Source organism: Caloenas nicobarica, chromosome 8 (assembly GCF_036013445.1).
Source record: "Caloenas nicobarica isolate bCalNic1 chromosome 8, bCalNic1.hap1, whole genome shotgun sequence".
NCBI classification, from domain to species: Eukaryota; Metazoa; Chordata; class Aves; order Columbiformes; family Columbidae; genus Caloenas; species Caloenas nicobarica.
In genome coordinates, this window is record NC_088252.1 from 10,261,717 (window position 1) to 10,289,175 (window position 27,459).

Genomic DNA, 27,459 nt, shown 5'->3' on the forward strand with positions numbered 1-27,459 from the left:
ACACAACATTCATAAGCTAAGCATATTACAGCCCCCCAAAGGGCTGTGATTTTGGGTGAACATTCTGTTCTATTTTTACTTTATCTTTTCATTCTCCATTTTTCTATGTCCACCTACTCGTGCTCGTCCATCTCCCCAGAAGCTTTTTGCTGTCAGTCAAGTGACAACGTCAGTAAGAAGCTCTGTGTGTTCATGGGCCTCCTGAGGCCCAGCACTACACTTAGATGGAAGAAAAAAAAAAAAAAAAAGGCAAGCAGGGGGGAGGATGCACAAGCTCTTCCTTTAGTATGTAATTCCACAGCCTGCAGGAAAAAATTCACCCAGCTCCTCTGAAAAGCCTTTTCCCACAAAAATGCAATCCTGCTTACTCCACTCCCACACAACTTCCACACTACTCAGCTATTTGCAAAAGAGTGCAAAATAACCCCAGGAAGTTTAACACACACTCACACACACACAGAGCCTCATTGTCCAGGGGAATAATGCCCCAAAGGTTCACCTTTATCCGGCCTGGCACCAGAGCCTGACTGCTGCTCCCTCCCCGTGCAAGTGCTCAGATGTGCCTGGCCTTTCCCTCCGTGGATTCACTGATTCTTGATGGACCTGTGAGTATTAAACATTTACCAATAAATTACTTGACAAAATTTATTGTTAGCTATTTGAGAATAACATCTTTTTATCTGATATGAGTAAGATTTCATCCCTTAGCTCACATTTACGTTAGCTGAAGTTGCGGTCTGCACTACAAATATCCAGAGTGGTCAAACATCTACGTGAAGGTAATATGCATTTCTATAAGCGATCTTGGCAGAATGATTCTGTTTCCGCTGGGATTAGCAGTTCTGCTGCTGACCTCGATAAGAAAAGGATCAGGTTTATAGCTCATTTGCAAATCCACTCTGCAAAAAAATGAGCTTCAGGTACTGCAGGTTATTTACACTTCGTTTTCTTAATCGTGATCATCATCACAAGAGTCTCCTATTTATTACCACCTTGATGCTGATTACAGGACCTGTGACTGTGTCTTTATTCAGACCAGGCACATGTGGTGGCTTGACAACACACAGACAGGCAGATGCATAGATTTTTTGCCTTTTCTAACCAGCCTTTTCTAAGGAAACTAGATAATCGTAAGTGAAACGTAACAGGATTTTAATGACAACTAAATGACAAGTAGTACTTTTTATTACATTGCTCCTGACAACATAGCTCAAACCTCATAGTTAGTCTAAAATTTATAATATGCTATTATCAAGTCTCTGAAAGGAAACCCTATCACCAAAACTATTTACAAAGCCAGGAGCGTTTACGATGCAGTTTCTGCTTCCTCAAATAAACAAACATCAAAGGGCACTGGCAAAAGGTAAAATCTGAAAAGCTGTACAGACGGAGCAAAGAAAGGAGAAATAAAATGCACCAGAATGTCAAACCAGGTGTTACCGCTTTTCACCCAACAAGCAGATCCAATGTAATAAATACCAGTGCCCACCTCTGCAATGTAGGTGTGAGCTGAGCTCATCACGGCTCTCGGCCGCCTCCAGAGCAGGAGCAAGCAGCAACCTGCAGGGTTTTTTCATGTAAAAGTGTGACCAATAAACCAGTGCAAATAACTGTATAGGGCTGCAAGTTGTTTGCAGTGCTAGCACAGATGCTTGGCAACCCAGGGAGGAATGTGCCAGCCTATGCTTCACTGAAAGGTTATTTAAAGCTGTGGAGGTTAACGGACACCTTAATTATTACAAACTGCTTTCAAATATCGCTGGCTTTGTACTGCCATTCCTCAGCAGCTGTGCGTCTCACTCAGCCACGATCATTTGGGAGTAGCATCAGCTTCCAGAAAGCAGCAGTTCGCGGGATGAAGATGTAGGACTGGCCTCCGGGAGGGTGGTTGCGGGCAGCGGGGCGGCTGCGGCCGAGCGGGGTACCCCCGTCCCCTTGGAGCGGCTGCCAGAGCCGGCCCGGGACCCACGGAACGGGCGCCAGCGACCGGCCCGCAACCGCGGGGAACCTGGCCGCAGCGATTCAGAGCAACCTCCGTCGAACTGGAAGGGCGTAAGCACGGAGAATTGCAAACCGCATCCAGATTTCTTTAAAAGCACGCACCCGTTTTTCAGCAGTGGGGAAAAGAAAAATATTTAGTCGGACAGACTTAGCTTTCTGCTTTTAAGAATAGGTCACAGTTTAAAATTTCTGAATTAAATTCTGGTCTATACTAAGGTAAAGTCGAATTTTAGTACCAGTTGAGCTACTGAGCTTTAATAGGTAGGCGAAATTGGGCCCTTCATGTGAAACAGAATAAATCTGAAATTAATATAAGTGGAAAAAATATTTCCCAGGTTTGTTTTCATACTGGAATTGTAGGTTTTCTGCCATAATCTACTGCAGGTTGTTTTGGTTGTTTGGTTTTTGTTTGTTTTGGGTTTAGTTTGTTGTTGTTGTTGTTTTTTAATTTAAGAAACAGCATTACTTTTATTACACCATTAAATGTTCTGTATAAATAAAGATAACTTTTGTGCAAAGTCTCTGAATTGTCTTTTTGGTAAAATAGTCACAAGAACAGAGTGTCAGAGCTCTAATTCATTTTTATTCTGTGTGTTCAGAGACAGCGATCTTTTCAGAGATTATTTATGCAATGATGGTACCAATCAAACTGCACCAGAGACAGGTTCCCTACAGAGCACTGAAGATTTCTGGCACTTCTAATAGAGTGTAGATCCTGATTAACTGGGATTAAACCATCCTATCTGAGATGGTCCGCACATTATTATGAACAAAATGTTTGCAACCATATAGAAGAAAACCATTTGTGTTTAAAGTAAGAAACAAAAGCAACCTCTCATTTTTTAATAGTAGGGCAGAAGAAGCCTCTTTGTCTTTATCATTAAATTAAAAATCCTTGCTTTTCGTTCTAAAAAAGTGGAAAGCTTTTGTGCATTTTTCCTGTGCATGCAGACACGACTGGTACATTCACAGGACAGGAGAAATATTAATACTGGTAATTTAATCTGGGAGAAGGGTTCTGCTCTGGGTTCTGCACAGGCTTGCTTAGGGACCTTAAACAGCCACTGCAGCAAAACTTTTGAAGTTCGATGTAGATGATTACCTTAAATGCCCACCTTCAAACAGCAATGTTAAATAAATATCAAATTGGAGAGATCTGTAGGCATCCAACACCTGTTGTTCCATTCTTGCAAAGAATATGGGGATGTACGGTTTCATTTGGTTACACCTATACAGCACTGTGGGACTTGAGGTCTATAAACTGGCCAGCCTTAAAGCAATAACAATGAGCTCAGCTCAGAATCTGAAGCGTTGCCTGTGTTTCTCCGTCCTGATTTCAGAGAAGCTATAAATACCAAAGAACAGCTCTTTATTATCTAAGAAATTATTTGTCCTACTTCAGGGGAACAACTAGCTGGGGAAAGTGAGCATATGCATACCTGTGTTTTCTAGCTCAGTATTTGCACTGATTTTTATAGCAGAATATTGCAAATTCTGGATTAGCTTCACCTAAGCAAAACAGCAGGCACAGAAATGAAAACCTGTAAGAAGGACAATGGAAAAAGAGCCACCACTTTCATGTCAGAAAAATGGCAGCTATTGCTTTCCTCAGTACTGTTACTGGCCATGAAAGAGTTGAGAGAACAGGTATAACGGTTCATTGTGCTGGGCAACACTGCCACTGTATTTCCTTGTTCTCTTCTTATTTATACCCATCTGCTGGGTCTTTTCATGTACTGAGAGATTCTTGTATGCCTTCTAGCACAACCAGATCTCAAATCCACTCCCAGGGATCAGACCATCACTGTAGCACTAGAACAAAAGATGTGCGCAGGTCTGTACCTGCATCCTGTGTTATACACGCATGAACCTCATTTTAAGATTTTTTTTTTAAACTAATGATGTATAAATTACCTCCTCTTATTTCATACAGTGATGGAAGCAACAAAAAATTTTTCTTTGCATCCACTCTTTGTCAAATCCCATACTCCTTTAAGTTTTCCTTCAGCAATAACCGTCTCATTCCTTTAATGGAAGTCAGCCTCATACCCTGGATATATTTTCTTGTACACAGGTCTGTAACAGCAGTAAAGAGCAGGAACACATCTCTCTGAATTCTACCTTAAGGCAAGGTTTCCATTAGAAATGACTCATTGGTATTGCTTTACTGAGACAGTCAATTGCAAGACTTTCCTAACACATATGCAGCTGATATTTCCAACAGCATTTATTTCCCAAACATTTCGTCTTGCAGTATCTTGAGGTAAACAGCAAAAATATTACATTCGGGGAGAAACGTGCAACCACTACAGCTTCGATAGGCACAAAAATGCCACCCTTACCCTGCCCATCACCATTACTAATCTTTATTCACATTACCGCATTGGCCACAGTTCCTAATGCAGACTAAAATTAGTGATGTAAAACTTGCTTACCCTACTCCAACAATGGGTTCAATTCTAGGGAAGAGTGTGACTACTTGCCTTGATCCATTGCGATCCCTTGTCCCCCATTTTAAGGGCTTGCACAGTACCAGGAAAACAGAAAAGAGCCATTTGCAGTGTGCTGGAAACAAAAGGAAAGGATTACTGGTCATTTTTTTGTTCACTCTCTTCTGCACAAAGGGAGCCTGCATAGTAAAATTTATGTTTTTTCTTCCCTTGGTTACTATCTGAAACGTTCATCAAAATATATCTTTGGGAGAGATGAAAGTAAAAGACAATGTAGATTTGTTTGAATTTTCCCCACCATTCCAAAACATCCAAAAATGCCAGCAAGACACTCAAATAAAGAGCTGTAAAAGTAAAACAGATTCCCAGTGGTGACATCTGTTAGTATAAGGGTTGTTCAAACATCTCTGGAGTTTTCCAAAGAAATGCCAGGATGGCTTCCTACCAAAAGCCAGCTCAGTCTAATATCCTCCTTGGCTAAATGTACATACAAACTGTATTTCTATATTTTTTTGGCACTAAGAAACCCACATACTTGTCTTGACATGGAAATAAAAAGAGATTCACAGGGAATTTAAAAATGTATATACTGGAGAACCAGTTTAAACTGACCTTGAGATTAGAGAAATACATTTTTATGAAAGTTAACACAATTGTCAATGCATGGTACAGTAAAAAATACATTTCTGCTGAAAGCAACTTTATCATTTAGCAGAAGACAGTTTCAATTTAAGAGGATACCAGTGTCTATAAAAGAACAATTTCTGTCTGTTTTGGATAAAATGATTTGTTTTACCTATGAACTCAAACACACATGCAAACATGTACAAAACCTGAATAAACGTGCTGCCAGGCACATAGATGGAAGAAAACCCCAGAAGGACTCACTAGAAACTGTGCTGTAAACAGAAACAGAGGCCGTAAAGCTACTCCAAAGTTGGTCCCAGCCACATCATTCTCCATTTTCCTCATACCTCTCAGGTGGCCTTTGCAGACCACCAACAAATACAGCCTCGTAGAGAGCGTTATATACAAGTCATGGGTATTATTCCATTTGTATTAGTTTAAGAAGCCACCTCGCAACAGTGGAATTGCACCAGTAATGACGTGAGGTTTAACACGAGCAAATACCGTGATGGTTTCATTAGGCTGGGAATTTCCTAGACTCCATAAACCAATGAATAAACTTCACCTGAGGATTGCAACAATATTTCTACCATTGAGAACGAGTCTATTTGAACCTGACATTTCCAAAGCTGCTTAAGCACACTTACAAAGAAACCTAATTAGTTAGAGATTCACCAATACATCAACGAAATTAAATATAAGAAGATAGCATTTACCCTGATTCCGACGCATGGTGTTTGTGAATAATGATTTTTTACCCTTTAATTAAAATTCACTTTAAAGTGTCTTGTAAATAAAACATTGCTTAAAATCCAGCATTTCCTTAAGAGTCTATCACTCACATGAAGCTTTCAGAAACAATCATTGCAACTTAAAAGGCACTATAGGATATTTAGACTAGAGTTATCTCACAACATGTTAGCTGGCTGCTTTGTTATTTGAGCTCTAAATGTTAAACACGTGGAAGCAACATAAAAGGATCTTCCCTGTAAAACACATTTTCCAAATTCTCTCTATCTGTTATTTAGAACCCCATAAAGATCTGTGTGTGTCTACCCATCTGCAGCCACATTTATTTTTATATGTTTTTGAGTGCATATCTCTCAGTGTCATAAGGTCTTCATAAATAAATCAACCTACTTAGATCTGCATGCTTTGAATAACAAGTCAGCCACCAAACCAGCAGATGGATACATTTTTAATTAGGTAAGCAGTCAATGCCTTTTGGTTTGAAAACTCTCTTGTTTCTCTTAAAAAGACGGAGAGTAACCAAATTAAATCCAAAATTGCAGTGGGACAACATAGTGGTTTTAATCTGCATGTAGCTGCAAATCAGCTTAGTGCCCAGCCTGTGTGACAACTTGAACGAACGCACTATTTTATATCAAGCAAACCTCAAAGTGAAATATTTAAGGATCTTGTAAGAATACGTTGTAAACAATATGTATTTTTCAATAACACATGTGGTTACTTATGCAGTCTTCTCACTTGAGCAAGACTCTGATCTTAATTCATTTACTGTGTTGCCTTTGCAATCTCTCAAGCAAAATATTTTTAAGCAGCAACTTTTAATTTACATAATCAGACATACTTTCCTGCATAACACGGAAGAAACTCAGAATTAACGACATCTTGTACTGTTTAAATAATCCATGAAAAGAAACTTTAGCAGTTCCAGTTAACTTCTTCCCACAAAAAGGTTTTCGGTTTTGGACTTAGAACAAAGTTCAGCATGACGGATACGTGTCTTATCCGTACCAAGCTTTCCACTCTCCTCTGAACTTCCCCAGCTCCAGAAAGTCCAGGTAAATACTTCAGAACGCCCCAGCCCTCGGAGGAAGGCTGGTCTGTGCCAGGGAGCCCCAAAGGAGACCTGCATCCTCCGAGGACTTGCAGGGCACCTTGCTGCCCGCAGGGAACGGGTGGCCCTGGAGCCAGCTCTGCCAAGGTCCCTGCCTCACCTCTCCTCGATGCATTTTCCCTGCTGGCACCAAAACAAGACCTTTTGTGCCCATTTAATTCTTCTTCCTGTAAGAGTTTGGAAGTTTTCCTGTGGTTTCCAAAGGGGTGTTCTCTCCCTCTTCTGAACTAGTGAAACAATTCAGATGGCCGCAGCAGCCAGTGCTGCGCATCACGTCTCTTCCCCAGCTGGTGCAATGGGCTGTGGCTTCACAGGGTGAGGGGACACACGACGGCAGCTCCGACTGCCCGAGAATGCTGGTGCTCCCACTCCAAGACAGAGGAATGCCCAAGAGGTAGCATTATCTAACAGAAAATTAAGATTATCCCAGCATGACCAAGTAGTCCACAAGTCCTTTGAATAGAAAGGCTTCTCTGGCATTCGGTGAGCCATGGCTTCTCTACGGGCAACTGGTTGCCTTCTGCTCGGCTAAAGCCACCAGTGCACCACACCTGCTGTGTACGTTGTCCCCAGTTTGCAGCTTTTCCACACACAATGCCCAAAATCCTCAAAAGAATTTGAATGCCCAATGTGAGGGTCTTATGTCGCTACTGAGGTGACAAAATAAATTTTTTTGTAACCTTATTCAGTTTTATGGTCATCAAAAAAAAATTTCACAGAGTAGAGAAAAACTCCAGACATAAAATCTGATACTTAAGCAAAATAGCTTAAAAATGAATGGACCGGGTTTAATCTTTGATGTCACTTCCTTGGATTTCATGATACAACACCTGAGGTGAATTTTTTCCATTTTACTTCAGCAGGCTCTTTTTCCTACATATGCTCATGGTAAAATAATAACCAAGTTTTCCACATGTTAAATAATAAAATTTAGTTTTATCATTTCTTGCTATTCCTTTATAGTTGTTTTCAGTTGACTAAACGGAAAATACTATATCTCTAGAGCTGACTGGAAAAGAAATAAAGGTCTGACTCTCATCCCACTTTTATGGGGTTTGTGCTGATGTAATTGTATGGATTTCAAGGAAATTGCTTCAGATTTGTGCCATTAGTTAGATCAGAATGTAGATGTCAGTGCACCCTGAAAATACCCAGTTCTGCTAAAAGGTTCAGGACTACTCTCAGAGTTTTACATCCTGAAGTCTAATTGCACTGTGTAAAATAACATTTATTAAAGATCGGATATGAAGCATAAAGATGGCAATTATTTGAAACTTTAGGATATAATATTTGCCCACTGGTCTACATGGGCCATTATGCTTAAAAAATGTAGTAGTACAGGAAATAAAATTTCTCTTATGTGTAGTAAGACTTTATATCCTTATTTGAAATGAAAATACTGTAAGATGGGGAATATTAGTACGGCACGCTAAAGCCAACTCGTATTGTTTAGAAATTCTTTCTAGCTGATAGTTACTGTCCTGTGCTACAATTTTCCTTGTGCCTGGTTTGAGATATGCATTGTAGCTCGCAGTCGAGAGGGAAGGAAAATGCTGTAATTTTGCAGTTGCCGCTGATGGGAACTCACCCACTCATTTTGAAAGAGCAGAAAATTACAGTGCGCTATGTGCAATGCCCTAGTGCACCCTGAGACTCTACACCTATGTACACCAGCAGTGCTGAAGAGCTGGAGCGCAGGTCTCAGAGCTCTGCAGATTGGAAGGCAGGGGAAGGGGACAGGGACACTGTGCCCATTGGCAATTCGGGTGCGTGAGGGCTGAAAACGTCCTTGTTTTATTTCGGCTCTAGGTTGGCAGACTACAGCTCGATTTGACAAGATGAAGGATAACGTAGCTTGAGTCATTTGCATTCAGGCATTTCTGTACTGGGGTTTGGAGCCTTGTGCTTCGACTGCCCTGCAGACCATCGACACAGTACCACTCCAACTTGGAGGATCAGACCCCATCAGACAACCGCCACAGTCAAAGCTTAACTACTCAGGACACTTTCATGGTAGGAGCTGTGCAGCCAGTAGCTCGTGTTTCACTTTATAGGCAACAGCAGAAAGATGGAGCCTTTCTATTGAAACAAAGAGATTTATGATTCATATTGATCTGATGATCAGTATTGGAATAAGTTAAAGAAGGATTATGCTTGCTCCGTTTAACAGGACTTCCAGACCTGTGTTTTGATCCTCAAGAAGAACTGAAGTAAATTTCAAAACAAAGGATTTTTGCTTATCCTCCAACTCTGGTCTGACCTTCTCTACTAGATCCTCTTTTAAGTAAAAGTGTGTAAGAGCCTGAGGAACACAATACTATTGCTTAATTTTGTCTGCCTTTCATTAACATTTACATGAGTTTATGCCATGCCTTTTACTGTTTTCCAGCTGATAAATGTTTTTTTAATATTGTGCACAGATCATTTTGCTTATAATCAAGGAAGTGAAATTAAGTTTAACATCTGAGAGCTTTAGGCAAAAATGTCAGGCGTGGACCAGATGACCACATGAGAGCCGCAGACACTCTCTGTGCCTCAGATTGGCTGGTATTGTTTTGATGCTGTTGCGCTGGAGCAATAGCACTAACGTAATTATGAGATCAAGCAACATCTGGTGGATTTGGCACCCAGTTCACAATCGATTGTTAGCTCGGGTCAAAGGATGAATGCGCCCTAAGTGCACGTTAGGGTGCGCAATCATAAAGCTTGCATTAGCGAGGAAGGAGGAATAGCGGCATTCTTGAGTTTCATCACCCAACAAAATTAATGGCCCACAAAAGAGCAGTGGCACAACACACAAAAGTGATGATGCCAGAGAGACTGATGCGCTGCGGGTGGTATTTGACATCTTCTGGCTGTGGGCTGTGGTGTGTTGTGATTTATGTCACCGTAATGATTGATTGCTTTCAGATCACTCCTATTCTACCATATCTCTGAGAATTTCCTTCTTCTTCAAACATCTTTTTGTTCCACAAGCCCTAGGCTGCAGATGGCATCAACCCACGCATCTCCATTGTTTGAAGCCTACTAGAACTCCACCATTCTTTGGGGTAATGCTCATAGTTGAGTAGCTAGTGTCCAATCAAGTCCTGAAACTGTGGCTGCAGGCACTTTAACCTTTTTATCCCCTTGCTCTTTCAGGCATCTCATTGCGTGCAAAAGTTGCAACTCAACAATGCCTAAAAATGTCATCAAGAAAGAAAATCAGCAGATATGTTTTTCAGGTTGTGGGAAAGTGCTTCAAGTGATGGCTACAGCTGCATTTGTCGCGCCCCCATAAAGGTTCTTCTGATCATGTTTCACAAAATGAATTATCATCTCTGGCATGCAGCCTTACAGCAGACTCCATGCAAAGGGAACAGGCTAAAGCTTCTGCATGCTGGCAAGCCAAAAATGCCTCCGGGAGGCTTATGCAAACCACCAGTTTTCTCTTGATATCTCAACTATTCTGTATGACACATATAATATAAATGACTCAATATTCATATGATGAAAAAAGAATTCAGGGCTCATATCGAGAAAACACTGACTTTTTTTTTTTTAATATCTTTTTTATTTTGGCAGATCTAATGTGGCACGGTACCAGAAGAATTAGTATAATGGACAGTGAATATCTTCTTCAAATCACAACAAGCAACTACAACAGACTTTGTTAGTTTCTATTTTCTTCTTTGTTAGGATGCAACAATATCAGGAAGAACATATTTGCCACTACTTTAGTCACTGACAACAAGATACCGAAGAGGACTCCAAGTGCACTTGTTTTACCACACCTAACATTTAACTCCCTCTGTTTACACAAAAAGCTGTTTCTGTCACTGTGCACCTGCAGTTCTGCTTCCCGGTGCTCTCTGGAGCTCTCTGCGCTCTCTCTTTCCCTTCTGGAAGCCCTGGGAGGTGCAAAGGGATAGACCACAAGCCCTGAGAAATCCTTCCAGTTGCACATTCTTCAAATAGCATCAAACATCCTTACTCAGATACAACATTAAGAAGTATCAGGAAAAGCTTTGTTTCTCTTCCCTCAGAGCACAGACTGATTTGGTTTTTAGGAAGGATGAAACAAAGTCTAAAACAAATTTGACTTATCAACAATATCTATCCTGATTCAAATAGGTAGAAGGATCAGGTCCCATGTAAATCTAGTCAGGATTCAAGATGTAGGGAAGGCTGCGGTTGTTGAGAACGAGTGGAATGCACCTCACTCAAAAGAGAGAAGCAGCGGTATGTTTTATTGAGGTAAAATAATAATTTGTCAGAGTTCAATAAATTTCATGGAATTTCACAAAGTTTAACAGTGGTTTACCAAGGTTCAATAAGTTTGATGACAAAGTTCAACCTATTAATAAATGCATGGAAAAAAACATACAAAGGAAAATTTAATTAGAAACTAGTTAGAATGTTTCGCACAGAGACTGGAGATGCAAAAGGTTAAGGAAGATCCTCCCCGTTGAGTCATGAGGCTCAGAGTGGACACCCTTGCTTTCTAAACTCCTTATGGAGCCTATGTGCAGCTAGGTCCAATCTTAGTCTCAGACCTGGACAATTATGTCTAATAGAATTATCTATACAAAGCTTATAGTAATTAATATTGAGTAGCTACATGGATTAGTAATGTTTCATTACTATTAATTCAGCATGCTGTCAGTCACTTACCAAGATCTGCCATTGCTAAAAGGTCTCTCTGCCTTGAGGAGCAATGTTGAGAGGTGCCACGTAGCCATGTTGCTGAGCAGGGAGAGCTCAAAGAGCGTTTGCTTAGGCTGTCATATTTGTGGAATAAAGGGGTTGGCTCATAGTCAAATCGCATGCCATCGAAAGGTAGACATGAGACTCCTTGTACCCAAAACTTTCTTTGTTCCATGATAAATGAGTCTTGGAAAAGCCACCTACTATTCATAGGTTAATTGCAGGTTGAAACTAGAGGAGTTCTTGGCCCAACTATGGCTCAGGCCTTTACCTCCTCTGGAGCCTGTGCCAATTTACTGCTCATTTGGTTAAGGGGTCGAGTGCATCTGTCACAGAGGCCCATCAGTGCTGCTCTCCTGCCACACAAAGAGGTTTCAAAGTTATCAGGTTCCTGTCTGATGAGAGTTCAGTAAGCACCACTTTGACTGTATGTGCACCGTGGTGGTGTCTGCAGCATGGGCATCAAAAGCCAGTGAAAGCTTCCAGATGAACTCAAGGAGGTCTGGTAATACCAGACAAAATACCCAAAGTACTCACACTGTGCCAAAAGAAAAAAAGAATTGACTGAGGAAAGAGGACAAGAGCAAAAGTCATCTTGTGCTGGCTGAAGTTAAAATTGATTGTCCAATTTCTTAAAAACAAAATTGTCTTAAGCTACGCTATTTAATATTTACACAGACAGAGTTAATTTCTCAGTTCCAGTGCTGCTCATCTATTGCTTTATTTTTCATACAGGTAACTAGGGATGCAAGATATCTGTCAATGGCTCTAAGCCTGTATGTACCATCAGAGTGAAGATTAGAAGCACTGATCTGTGTTGTTTCTCTTTCTCTCTCTTTTTTTTTTTTAATAAGTATCTGAGGAGTTACTGTGAAAGCTTTTAATGTAACTGGGTCACAAAGAATGAAAGCTGTCCTTGGGCAGCCTTTGAACAGGCACAAATATGTTTTCCTCCTTATTTCTTTTTTTCAGCAGAATAGAAAACATAAACCCCTTTCGTAAGCAGTGTTTCATTTTTAACAGGCTCTACAACTCCTCAGAAACCATAAACAGTGTCGAATGTAATGCAAATAGTCTTCAATACACACACTCTGGGCCTGATTCCCACTTAAACGAAGGTTTGCATTATCTTTACACACACTGTAAAATTGTTTTCACTGCTGAAATCGCAAGGAAGGCTTTAGTCTTAGGGAGAAGGTAGAACAAAATATTTTGACACAGGAGGAACATATTTGAAATTGCCAGTTCAAACAGGAGGTACCACACTGCAGAGACAGCACTGCCACCCATGGAATGAAAGGCTTGATCCTGACTGGTGTCCAAGACCTGTGTTGACCCTACTGTACTGAAACCCAACTCTCATTGGATTGCTTTACTTAGATGCCATGGTTGTGTAGAACTTCCCAGATGCCAGTAAAGACACAGAAAGCATTTCTGAAAGAAAGTGATGAGCCTGTGCACCCTGCCATGCTGAGCAGTCGCGTCCAGGCCACTCTTTACCGGGGTGAACCAAGACCACAGCGTCCCATGACATGCTGTAGAGACCCAGCTCTTTGGCATAATAATCTTTATCTTACAGTTTATCTAAATTCAGTATAACCTCAGTTAAATGAGTCAAGAAAGGAGGAGATATATTTAGAGAACCTAGAGTATCTATGGCTTTCTTTTGCCGTACTGCCTTTTAGCTGCCTTCTGATGCCCTTGCAGCTGTTCACAATTGCCCTGAGCTACAGAAACTCTCATGTAATAATAAATTATTTGAACTGACTGAATACTTGCATAGCTGGATGAGGCAATAGGGAGAAGAACTTCTCTTCCATTGCTCTTGGCCCAGAAAATAGGTTCGACGGCTCCCTCTTACCAGCAAAAAGACCAAATTACCATTTGGTTATTGGGCAAGACGGTGTTTAACCAAAATCCAGTTTACTTCATTGCTAAGCAACACTGAATGGTGTTTTCAGAGACAACTCTACATCCTTCACCAATGCTAAGCATCAAAATCTCAAAGATTACGTATAAGGTAGAGACTTGCATGCAACGCGTGCCCTTCTCTCTGCTGCACAAACTACGTGCTCTTCTCAGTACAGTTTTAATGAAAATCATGAGTACGGCTCTTATTCAGGCAAGCACTTAAGTATTCACCATAAAAGCACCTCTCTTGACTTCCTCAGGATTATTCGTATGCCTGCCTTTGGCATTTAAGCATTTAGTTGAACAAAAGCCTATAGCATTATCTAATAAAAATAACTAAATATATTAGACACATACAAAACTTGCGATCACCATTCCTGTGGAGCCCATTTTGGAGAACAGATCCAGTTTATGGAATAAAACAGGATGGAGGTTTCTAGTGTTATATCATCTGAATCAAAATAAAAGAGACTGAGGAGTTACAAATACAGAGTCACTGACTGGCTGAGGTTGGCAGACACCTCTGGAGGTCGTCTTATCCAGTAGAGTCACCTATAGCAGGCTGCCCAGCACCATGGGCATGCTCATTGTTTTAAAAGCATCTGTGAATACTAGCAACATTTTCAACCTAAATATATATGTGTGTGTGTGTATATATATATATATAAAAATTCATTTTATGAGTGAGCTTATAGATTCCTGATAGCATTGACATTGAAGTCAAAGCAAAGGCCCACAGGAGAAGCAGTAGGAGACTTCACTGGATAAACTCTCCCAAGTCTCTAATCTGACAACATCTGATGACCTTAAGATGAAAAATCATAAATCATCTTGGCCTAAAGACTTGACAGTGCTCTTTTTATGAAATGATGTTTCCTGCAAGAGGACAAAATCTTCTCTCAGTTTAATCTGTATACCTCTGTTTCAGAAAGATCGTGGGGACATGACAGGAGACAGAATTCTGAAGAGAATAGAAAAGGTTGTGCAATATTTTTTTTAAGTAAACTGATTTTTTGTCTGCTGAAAACTACACATTTTAAAATTAATTATTGTACCATAAAAATTCTACAGTACCTGAAAAATTATTGTATGCAGCAGAATCATTCTATACCTTTATCATGGAAGGAAGAAATGTGCTTTATACAGAAACAACCCTTTGAAGGTATTATCTGGCACAGTACATCACCATGACTGTTGATAGGGACTTTGGAATAGAGACAGTCTATTGTCACAAGAGCAGGAATGCCACCACAGGTTGTAAAGTTGGCAGATCAATATGGGATCTGACACAGTGCTTGTACTTTCAGTGTTTGACTCAAAGTCACGGTCAACAGAACCCATGGGCAGGGCTGGGCTCTTCTGAAAAACTAAGCAGTTAGAAGAATGATGGGAGTGGAAATATTAATTTCTAGACTGCACATGCTCTCCAGGTTCCCTACAGCAGGTGTTTCTATACAAAGATGGAGCAAGCTACTGCTAAAAAAAAAAAAAAAAAATCTATATGCTACACAGTTGCTGTAAAGTTTCTGTGAAAATAAGCTTTGATGGTAGGTTCAGCATACATGCTTTCCTTTTTGTCCCCTCTTCCAAGTGGAAATAAGCCTGACATGTGGACCTGTATTTGAATTTCTGGTTCATGCTGACAGAAAGAGAGAGGTATTAAAGTAAAAATCACTCTTAAAACTTCCTGGGTTTCCACACTTCTCCCTTGTTTAAGATACTGATGGATAAGGTACATCTTGTCTGGAAGAATAGCAAGGATTGATCAGTGTCCAGAATGTGTTCTCGGGCAAAGAAGAATAAATCTGGAGCAACTCCACTAAAAATCAAACAGTATTCTGGTGCATATGACCAGCACATAGCTCATAAAACCTTTCCCTGGGAAGAATCAGCATTTTGCAGTTTCAGCTCAGTCACTGTAACTTTCCTTACCTACTCATCCAGGCAACTTTTTTATTCCTTCTATAAGGATATTCTGTTAGAGCCTGTGGACACATGTACATAACAGCCACAAAAATCACAAATACATTTGTAATCCCTGAGTGAACACAGTTAGTCACAATAAATTCTTCATGTTCTGTACAATTCTTCTATGCGTTAAATAACAAGCAATAGTTTTCTTTCCAACTGCACCTGTAACACAATCACCACATTTAGCCTTGAAAACATCTGCCTGAAAACTCCACATCTCCCAGGGTTAAAGAGTGAGGGGTTTGGTGGTTGTTTTTTGATTGTTTGTTTTCCCCAGATCAAAATCTTTTTAACATGAAGGGTTCAGAGGTTTTCTTTGAGCTACTTTGATGGCTGCAGCCCTGCACAGGGTCAGCCACCAATAAAAAAACCTGCTGTAATGGTGAACTTTCTGCTGTTTCCCCTCCAATGCAGAAAAAATGTTCTTTCCTCACTCTGTGGAGTGTTCGATTTCCCACAGAATGGTTTATTTCTGCAGAATTCTCCAGGCGCACAGACCATTCTGTTCTGGTGAGCTCTGCACGTCTTATTCATGGTAATTACGCTCACATCTTTGATCTCAGATGAGATCTCTTGTGCATATTTTGTTCTATTTATGTCTTTGATCTTGTTACTTGTTTTTCCCCCTTTTTTTCCAGTCGCCTGTCTTTTCATTTGAAAGACATTCATCCTACATCACTTTAAAGACAAAAGGTGAAACACTGCTGCATGTATCCTGAGTAACCTTGCAGAATATACAGTCGTACCAATTTTTTGAGCTGCGTGTATCTGTTTGTCTCCTAGTTTAAACGAGCAGCAGCACATCATGCTGCTGATGTCAAGAACACACCTAGGCAGCTGAAAGTAATATGTGGTACTGAGAAGAGTATATTAAAAAAAAAAAAAAAGTCTAGTTATTGTGGTGACCGCCGTGACAGCAGATTACCCTGACAGAGAGGAGACGCGCGGGACCCACTAGTGTGCCTGACAAAATCTGCTCTCCATGGCAACAGGCGAGTGGCGGGGGGAGCGCGGCAGGAGCCCTGCGCCCAGCGAGGGGGGGACACCCCGTCCCGCCACCTCCCCGCTGCCAGGCTGCGCGGCTGCGTCTGTGATGGAAACCTTCAGCCTCCACAGCTCCTTTACAGTAGACTTGCCCCACAACAGGCACTTACAAATAAATCAAAGGGAGCAATAAATATTTGCAGCTTCTCAGGTGCTTGTATTGTCAATATGAAAATACTAGAAGCATTACAGTTGCCCCACCAGCATCCTGCACGGTGCTGGCTCTGGCTTAGCAAGGAGCTCCGCAGTGGGCCCGCAAGTGTGTGCCAGCTCTGGCACCTGAAGTCAATGGGATTTGGATTTATGGTTGAGAGTAAAAATGCAATACTGTTTTGCTAAAGCTGGTTCTTCACAAGCTATCAAAGCAGAACGGAGGAGTAAAATTTCCAGGGCTCAGAATCAGTACAGTAAGATGACCTACATTTACTACTGTGTTTCATGGGGATTAAGCTGAAAGACTAGAGGGATCTTCGGTTGTGAGAGAAAAAGCATTGGTAGGTAAGAGCTACATAAAACAACTGCCTCAAACCCCACAAACACTTCTTCACTGTGACACAACTGGCATTTCTCCTTCCCTTCCACTGTGCTGGCTTGGCTGAAATGGCAGAGGACTGACAGAGCAGATCTATGTGGCAGAACCACGAGGAGTGTCCTCTGCTCTCCGTTATCACCTCGTAGACAAAATCTTATATCAATAATAAATACAGAATCATCACAGGAGGCTACAGGGCTGGCTAAGGATGAATGTCAGTTTCCATCTGATAATTTATACAAATTAATCAACACTTTTGTGCTAGAATTTCTCAAGCTATGGGAAACATGTGGATGAAGGGCAGAAGAGCTCATCGGGATAGTTGTTTCTAAATGCCAAAGTCTATTTACCAAATCTCAGTGCAAGCCTCAAGGAGCCACTTATGTTCATACTCTGTTCTAGCACTGAAAAACTCTTAAATCCCTGTTCAGCTTCCTGTGAAGCACACGGAAGTTATACTAAAGCTATAATGTTATGGTAACATAAAGCTACTAGAGCCATAGTCTTGGCTTGCAATGTACATGTAATTAATTTCTTTGAGATCTCAATTACCTCTCTACTCATCCTGTCGTGAAAGTGGAGTTATTATCTCAGCAGGGAATATAGGATCACATTGTTTACTTCGCACAGGTTCCTCTCCATGTGACTAATCCTTCACCCATGGATATAAATGCACAGGTTTTAGTTGCTAAAAGCCCTGTGAAAATAGCAGGCAGAAACTATTATATAACTCCCAGGTCATCCCTAATCCAACACAGGTGTCACAAAAAGTAGGAGTAAAATCTGTTTTTCTGTTTTTGTAATTATGCATAAACAGGAATTCGTTAAAAGATTAAGATGGTGGACAAAAGTTTCATTAGGATAGAGCTAAGGAGATACGCTGTTATTGGAATATTACTATTTTGAAAAAGAGAAGACAGAAGCTTCAGGTGATTTCAGTCTCTATATGATTGCCTTAAATCCAGCAATACAGAGCAAGCGCAGGTTTGCTTTGCACTGGAACTCATCTGACCTCCTCGGAAGCAGTGCTCATATTTTCTCCCACCTTCCAAAAGCAAATCAGAAATCTCACTTTCTTATTGTGGATAAGCATTTTCTGGGCTGCTGTCTCTCTCTCTCTTTTTTTTTTTTTTGTTTTAAAGCAGAAGCAGTGAATACTTTGCAATCAGCACCTTTCTGCTAGCAGGATCCCTCCCCTGGCAACTGATGTGCCTTCTCAACCTGTGCTGCAAATTGTGCGGCAATTATATCATTCGTTGCCTTTGATGATGTGCAGACATCCCAGGTCTTTTGCAACCCAGCACAATAGGGGAAAATCCATTCTGTTTAAACTTCAGATAAATCGAAAGAAATCTGCATCTGTGTAATCCCTTTTTGAAAAATAATTCTATGGCATGGGAGCCTGTAAATCCTTGTTTGATTTAAAATTAAAAAAAAAACAAAAACAAAAACAAAGCTGTGTTAAATCCTTCCATACATGCTCTTCTATGATCCCAATAATATGGGTTACACTACCACATTTCAGAATCTATTTCATATTCTCAGTCATTGCTTGGCCAGACAGATTTCCCTAAATCCAGTCCTCTTGCCCCATTTTAACCACTGAATCATTAAAAATAAATAGGACAAATGGGATCTCCAGAGGTCTAAACCGAGACCGCTGTCCCCAAGCAGGATCATGCTCCAGACAGACGTTTGCTGACCTTTTCTCAAGACGATCTGCACTGCCCTGCGAAGCGCCGTTTTAATACCACTACCGACCCCTCTCCTCTCAGTACAGACACCTGCCATTTTTTGTATGTGAAGAACAACACGCTCTTCCAGTTAAACTTATTTTAACTTTTAGCCATTGTCTGTGCTCAGGGAATATATAGATACTCGTATATATTGAAATACATATTTGTCTGCATAATATAGATTAACCTATATTCTAATATTCATCTATATATTCTATATTCACCTATAAAATTTAGGTTAACACACTGCCATAACTTGCAAGTATTTCAGCGTGACTTTAGACCTTTGCCATAATAGAATATTACCAAGAAACTGAACTCATTCAAATGAGAGAGAAAATTTAAGTGAAGCAGCTATATTTTTTTGTCTGCCCAGGAAAAGTTGTGGTCATCTTAGACAAGATGAAAAACTTCAGTCTTCTCAAGACTAAATTTTTTTACTTTTTCTCTTTTGCAGAAATATTCAGTCAAAACATTTTGGCTGCAACAAAAGGGGTTAACCACTGTTAATGCCTTTCAACAGCAAAGATTTACATCATGATCATTTCTTCACTAGGCAAATTTCATGTCTTAGAAAAGTATCCTGATTTCAGATGGAATACAATGGTTCAGTACTATAATTACCTCCCCTTCCCTTCTCTTACGGAAATAAAATTCATAATTCTTCCTGTCATTTTTACATATTATACTCATGTCATCAGGAGTTTTAAAGTTGGGGTTTTTTTTAAGGTAGTTACTGGTGGTATAATAAAAGAGAGAAAATTAATTTCCTGTAGTTTGAATCAAAGTGCCCCAGTGTCTCAAGATGCAATGTTATAGTAAAACTGTAGAGTTAATGGAATATTAAAATCCATCAGTTGAACTTCTCAGGGAAAAACAGTTCATCGTCTGAGGATTGAGAGCATGATGGCAAAGGGGGTATGTAAATCACCAATTAACTACTCAGAATTAAAATGCAAGAGGACCTGTCCTTTCTGTTTACAGAAATGAGAGCTGTATTGTAACAATCAAAAGCTCCTTCTAATTTTTAGGTAAATAACAATTACCAAATCCTTTTAAATATCATATGGCAATAACAGTGTTCCAAACACAAACAGTTTTTCCGTGCCTTTGCTAGGGTGATTAAAATGTTGAAGGCATCACAGCGAGTCCCCGAGCTCCTTGACAGCTGTCATTGCTATTGAACACAACTATAACAGCCAGAGAGAGCTTTATTGGTAAACTGTTCTGCGTTGCCACAAAGGCAATCTCGCCATTTCACACAGGCATCTGTTGCCATATTTTGGAGCTTTATCCCTTCCCTCTCAGACGGAGCCGGTGATTCAGTGCCATGTGCAATTTCTCCTTCTTTATCAATACCATTTGGTGAGGCTTATGCCACCAGGGCTCGGAAGGTTTTGTTTCCAGGAAAATGAGCAAGGAAAATACATTTTTTCCGAGTATCATGGTCTCTTTCTGCGCTAGTCATGTGCAACAATAGAGCTGAGGGCTTTTCAAAAGGGAGTGGTGTGCCTTCAGTGTTTCAATATAAATACACAGAGTTTTTATGAGAAGTGCTGTACCCTTCAAATTTACAGGTTTTTTTATGGTGGGAAGAGGAGAAAGCTTCACCTCAATGAGCTGTAGCTTCAACAAAGACAGCTCAGACGGCCCCCGCGTCTGGCTGTGCAGAGCCGCACGGCCGCGGCAGCACCAGGGCCTCTGCCAGCGGCAGCTCCTCTTCCTCACTCCTCCAGCCGCGCTGCCCATCACGCCCGGCACCCCAATGCCTTTCATCCTCACAAATGATGCCCCTGGGTGGAGAGAAGCACATTTTCTTTACTTTCTGCAGCAAACTGAGGCAGAGCAAAATATCTCTTAAAATCCTCCTAGCAGTCTGTGAGAGTGGAGAGTGGGGGACTCGCTGTGATGTCTTCAACATTTTAATCACCCCAAATCCTGTGTTTCCTGGTGGGGCGTTCCTGGCCTCCCTGCCAGCCTGCCCCAGCATCTCACCAGTGCCCTGGGCAGGCCAGACCTCAGAAATCCCCCCGTGCTGGGCAACGTTGTACTACATGCTGTACCCCACCGAGCCACCTTCTGCAGGTCCCCACATCCTCCACAACCATATCCCCAGTACGCAGCCATGGCTCCCTAGACTTTTTCAGCACCTACCCCCGGTACATTTAACACCTTTTCCTTCGTACCTTTTCCTTCCTTCCTCACAGCTCCTCCACACTGGGAGAGCCATGTAGCTGTAGCGGGGAGGCACCTGCAGAAGGTACCTTCGGGTAGCAGGGGGGACACAGTGTCCCAGAGAGGCTGGGACAAGAGCTGCACTGAATATTCTGGCCAGAGAAGAAGTGATGAAGCCCAGATGTTTCAAAACCGTTTGGATGTTTGTGCTGGATGCTCCTGGAATGATAACCAGGTTGTAGGGAGCAGGTTTCATCTGCTAACAGCTGCAGTACTCCTTGGCTTCCCCCGCTCAACGGAAAATGGGAAATCAGGAAAGAGCGATGTCAGTCACGAAGACAGTATCTAAAATGTGTATACATCTTTGGGTGCTGAAAGCAGTTAATAACAACCTGTATTTATACAGCTCTAATAACCCAAAAAGAAATCTTAAGAACAGCATGATTTGAATAGACATAAAAGTCATTTTTATTCTCTCTGTTCAGATAATGCACTCCTTCAAATATCTTTGCACAAAGTAATAAGCAATTCTCTTTCCTGAAGAAATCCTTGCTGAACAACATTTTTAAGCTGGAGAATTATGATGCCTTTTCTATGTTCTGCACCTTTAAATCTGTCAGACTACCACTATCCATTTTAGGCTCATTGTGTTCATTCATGTGTGCAGACACACACATTGTGTCATGGAGACTGCAGCATGTTCTTGCCTGTTTACTGTTTTTAAATATAAAAGTTATTTGGACTGAAATGATCTATTTATTCTTTATTGAAATATGTAAAGCTTTATCCGCCACTGCAATGTATCCGTGTTTGAGGTGCAGTGTGAGAGCTGCTCAGTGGCACAAAGGAGCACCAGAACTAGAGCTGGTTAGAAAATAGATTTTCTGTCCTGCAAAACAGTCCAGGATTTCTTCTTTGTTGTTGCTGTTCTGAATCAGAGCAAAGAGCTACATTTCTAAATGTTTTCGCATGGTGCAATGCTAGAGGAGGAAAATTATTTTTTGTTTGTTGTATCTTCATTTTTACGTAAAATGCACATTTGAAACCAAAAGCATTTTATAGCTACACATTTGCACTTCAGAATGACAAAACCCAGCACACGTGGATTCTCACTAAGTTCCCACTCCCTTTTTCTTTGTCAAATCCCCATTTTGTGAAGAAGGGCCATTTTGTCAAAGCACTATTCTCTATATGGGAGATGTTTTCTTCAAAAGAGAAAAAAAGACCAGATTCAGGTAAAAAGAGTCTCTAAAGAGTTAAAATTGTCTATTCACACAATTAAAATGCAAGCACAGGGCCTTAACATTCACTCTTCCCTAATTGCCAAGTACAGCCAGCAACTTCTTACAACCTGCAAGAGGTATCTCCATGTTTTTAGGTCCTGCCAAGAGATCCTCTAACCCTGACTTTCAGATCTGTTCATTTTACTGTTACGAAGCATCATCTTAAATTTCAGGCTATCTCGAAAAGCTCTAGGAAATCCAACACTGTTCCAAAGACTCAGCCCCACATTGGGTTAAAAAAAAAAAGTGAACAGAAGTACTGTTGCATTAAAATAAATGGCTACCAAGTGGTCTAAATAAAGCATTGCTATCCGATGCCTGAAAACAGATTTGACTGAAAAGGTATGCTTTCAGACTAAGAAAGCAGAAAAAACTAATTAGACAAGAAGCAACCGTGAACAAACATGTTAGCAGAATCAATAACTGGAACTGATCAGCTATTTCTTTAATTGTGCCAGCTGGGCTCTAGCGATGTGCTTAGAGGAGCATAATTACTCGTTTCAGTTGTACGGCAGAGTTCTTTTTCTTCTCCTATCCTTTTATTCACCCTCCTTTCTTTTCTTTTTATGCTAGGAGCTGGTCACATGCCATTAGAGAAAGAAAAACAGGGTTGAGAAATTAGTGGAAAATGGGCCATCCTCATACGTAAGATGATATTATACGAATAATTAGAAGTAGAGCTGAACAGTTATGCCAAGTGTGACCTAATAAGAAACCGAGCCATCAAGGAAATGTAACTCATTTCTTAATGTAAAAGTACATTGTGTGTGCTGTGTGCAAAGCAGCACTGTAAAATAAAATAAAATAAAATGAAATAGGGACTATTCACTTTCATATTTTGACATGCGTACCAGGGATTGTTCTAATTTGTAAGGCTGTGACTGATGTGGACACAGAGTTCTGCTACCAAAGCACTGAAGACCACGCTGTACAGCTGCCTGCTACTATTAGAAAGAAACCAGGACAGACATAAAATAAAGCACAGAAAGGAGAGGGAAAGCAGAGAGGAAAGAGAGAAGGAGCTCACTGATTAATTACCAAACCGAAAAAAACCAACCCACCCTTCCTTGACTGATGTTTACCCGTCTTTAATTGACAGCAAAACAAAAGGATTTAATAACTTCAAGGCTCTTATGGGCAGCTCCATGGAAAATCCATAGAGGTGCAGAGGAAGCTTGGCTTTTTTGATCTATAGCAATGGCTAAAAGGGTCTCCATTAGAGCAATGGTTACCCTAAAAAGTGAAATTTAAAAAGTGAAATATACATTTAATCAGCAACAGGCTAATATATCAAAAGGGTCAGCCTATCCCAACAAGAGGCCTGATTCAAAACACATTGACGTGAGTAGAAAAAAGATTCATGCCCCACAAAAGCTTAAGCTCAGAAACTTGTCCAAAGCTGATCTAAACCCTTTATACAGTTGAAAGCCTCAGAAAACCAAGACTGGTCCTATTTTCTGCTTGCAGGCAGGTCACCTCCCCATCACGGAGCAGTCCTAATTGGTGACATGACCCAGCGAAGCCCAGCGCTGTGTGGGGACAGGGGACATGGGGCAGCTCAGCTGCCCGGCCGGGCTCGGCAGGCAGCTCCCACCGGCATCCAGCCACCTCCTGCTGCGGCATCGCCTCGACACCCACTGCTGCTGCTTTCCTCCTCTTTTCCGTGCACCTCCTCTGAAGCTGTAAACTGCACCCCTAAAGAGAAAAGCCCTTCAGGAGTGCGGTGGGAAGCTGAAGAGAACTAGAAAGAAGTAGAAAAGAAATGTGAGGCTTTGGACCGAGATGTAAGAACAGGCACCAGTAGCAGCCAGCAGCCTTAACCCACAACCTCCACAGGCCAGAAAGCAAATCGGGGCTATTTTCCCCACAAAGCCATGGAGGGATGCTGCACACCAGGGTCCCTACAGCTGGGCTTCGTCCTCAAAAGCCATCAGAACGCATCCAAGCGCCAGCAGTCCAGGGCTGTCTTGTGTATGCCAAGGAGGCTTGCACAGATTGGTATTTTATCTGAGGCAGTATTTCTTTAATTTCATTTTTCTAGCTGAAGCGATTTAGCTTTATTGTGTGACACATACATCTTTTGATATGGAAAAGAAACTTTTGTGAGACGGTATTCAAAAGGGTCTGCATTTATGTGGGCAGTTACTTCTGGCAGACGTCAGTTCTTTACAGAAAGGAGTAGCAGGATTTAGAGCTAATTAGTGAAATTATAAAACAAAAAGGTATTCTCTAACAATGAAAGATTCTTCAACCAAGATCAGTCAATCATCCTGACAAGGAAAATCATTTAAGATTACTTGGTGAGAGAATAAAAATGCATTACATTGGGTTAAGTCCCAACAACATTCATGTTATCTTTTAACATAAGAGTCTGTATAGGCACTCGCCATTATATAATACACATAAAATACTATCACAGAAGATCTCAGTTTCATCCTTCAGTCTTTCAGAAAGTATTTAAGTTTCTGATCATTTAAATCATTGCTGATTATTCATCACTACCACATTTTCAGACAGGAGATGCTAAATTAGCTACTTACTATGGATGATATTCACTATGCTGTTGAACGCAGCCAAGGAGCAAGCCTCACAGATGCAGTGGATAACGCACCTGTGCTCATCCTAGGTATGACAAGCTCCATTTTGGCACCAAACAGACCAGCACAAAAGGTGGTCATGGGGCTGGGATGAGGAAGAATGAAAGTATCAGTTATTACCAACAGCTATCAGCCTTAATACAGGTGATACAGAGCAATGTTCTAAGGACTTCATCTTCAAAAATCCTGATTATGTCAAAACAAACTCAGAAGGGAGAAATTTGCCCCAAATTAAATCAAGGCATTGGTTAGATTTCACCAGAACCCATTTTTACACTAGCAACGGTCCTGGTTTGCTGTCCATCCCTAGACCCAGCTAAAGCTCATTTCCACAAACATTTGAAGGGATGGCAGGAAAGCAGAGCTATGCCCAGGATTGCCTGAGCTCCGGGAAGACCCCATGCACCCACTGACACACCTGGGCCCTGGTGAGGTGTCCCAGGCAAGAGAGGACACTGATAAGCTCAGAGCAGCCTGAACGGGGATGTTTAGGCACGCAGGGAAAAAGGAGATAAAAGATTTCTCACTCGTCCCTTTCAGCAAAGACTCCTCTTCACTCTTGTCGTGTGGGAGCTGACTTTACACGCAGGGAGGAGATGCCCTTGGGAAGCCTCATGCGAGGTGACAGGCAAGTGGGATGCTGGTCCCTAGGTCCATGTCCCAGGAGAGCGGACCGGCTGTCCACTGCCACAACACTTCTGGGGAAAAGTGACACTGAAGGCTCTGGATCATGTAGTATCACTTTAACTTTGCATGGGTCAAAATTTCCTCTTTGACTTCGCATCATTGCTGTTTGTATTGCCATTGTCCTTGGAGGCTTCGGCTGAAGTCGGGTCCCCACTATGCCAGGCACTGCACCAGCATATGGTTAGACACAGCCCCTCTTCCCAAGGGTTTCCAGTCTAACTGGGCTAGACAGACCAAATTAACCTCATTCCTACTTTCCAAGCAGGAAGCTGTGACATAGAAGGATTTCAACGAGAGTTGGGAACCTAAATGTTTACTAAAATACGACTTTCAAGCTTTCTGGGTCTCAGAAGCAGAATTACACTCTCCCTCTCCCACTATGAAAATACAGCCTGATTTTGGGGTGACCTTCAGAGCCCAAGACACAAAGGTGCATTTGGCCATTGAGAGCATGAAATTCAGCCCTGGCCACACAGTCTCTGTAACAGCCTGACAGGCTTTTACATCACTAAATGCCAAGGTGAGCATTTACTTTGAAAGGGAAAACATTTTAAAAACCAGAACAGCTCTGAGAACTGTTAAGCAAAGCTGTCATCAGTAAATTATTCCTTTCTGCTGGTACTTTTTTTTTTCCCTCGTGTAGTATGATCTGAGAGCTAAGTACAGCAGTCAATATGTAGTAATCAGGCTAATGATTGTCTAATAGCTAAACTAGGAGAGTGACTCTTAATCATGCAATATGATGCCAATAGTCTAGCACTGAAATCCAGACATGAAGCAAAACTCTTTGATTACACTTCAGGTTTTAAAGACCTAATTAACTTTTATATGACTTCTTGATTTTTAAAATATCTTAAGTGAACCGAGTGTAACATCAAAACTCAATAGAAAGTGGCAAATGTGTTTCTTTGACATATCACTTGCTAGATCTACACAGAAGGTAGACCTCTGTACAAAACTGTTAAAATTATGGAACCCACAAACATACATAATGTTACAAAACTTTTGATATTTGTATTAATTTTCTGTAAAACTAAACTCCCTAATAAATATAACTTCAATGGTCTTGCAGAAATACAATCCATTAAGCACTATGTAATGTACTCCAGGACCATCTTACAATAAACTCTAAGTGAATTTGTCCAGTTGAAGTTCAGAGAAAAGGTAAAGGAAAGAAAAAAAAAAAGTAAAATATAGACAATATAAAACATGGACAAAAAGACAAATGAGCCTATGCAATCTCCATTCTGTGCACTAGTATATTTGATTAGTCATGTACCAGTTCTATCATTCATATTAGGAAAGAGCTTCCATTAAATTAGAGTGATTTCAAATCCTTTATTACAAATCTGTTGAACTACTTCTAATGAAAGAGGAATACAGAGGTTCTAATTTTAAAACAACAAAATCTCAAAATCTACTTTGCTGAAATTACTGACAATGGAACAGAGGAACCGTCTGGCCTCAAATGAGATTATAGTTCCTGATGCTGGGAAAAAAAAAAAAAGGTATAACTATCCTACCAGAGAGTTACTTGCAGTCTGGATGAACTTGCAGTCTTCCTGCCAGAAAAGCATCTCAGAAGCCAAGTAGAGTTTACCATAGTAAAAAAGAAATAAGCTATAAACCCTGCATCTAATGCTCACTGAAATCAGTGGGCAGTTTTTTTGATGAATATACAAAAAAGGAGTGCAATTAATGCAGCTAAAGACCATTTTTCTTACTTAGAAAAATAATGCTGTTGGCTTCAAGCAAACTAACTGGATGGCTGCAGCAAGCAGGATTTGGCCCATCGCTGCTGGACAGACCTAGGGACCACCACAGCATCTGAGATCTAACATGCTTTTCCCTGCCTACACATTGAACTTGCTGAAGTTTTGGCACTCCCTTCAATCATG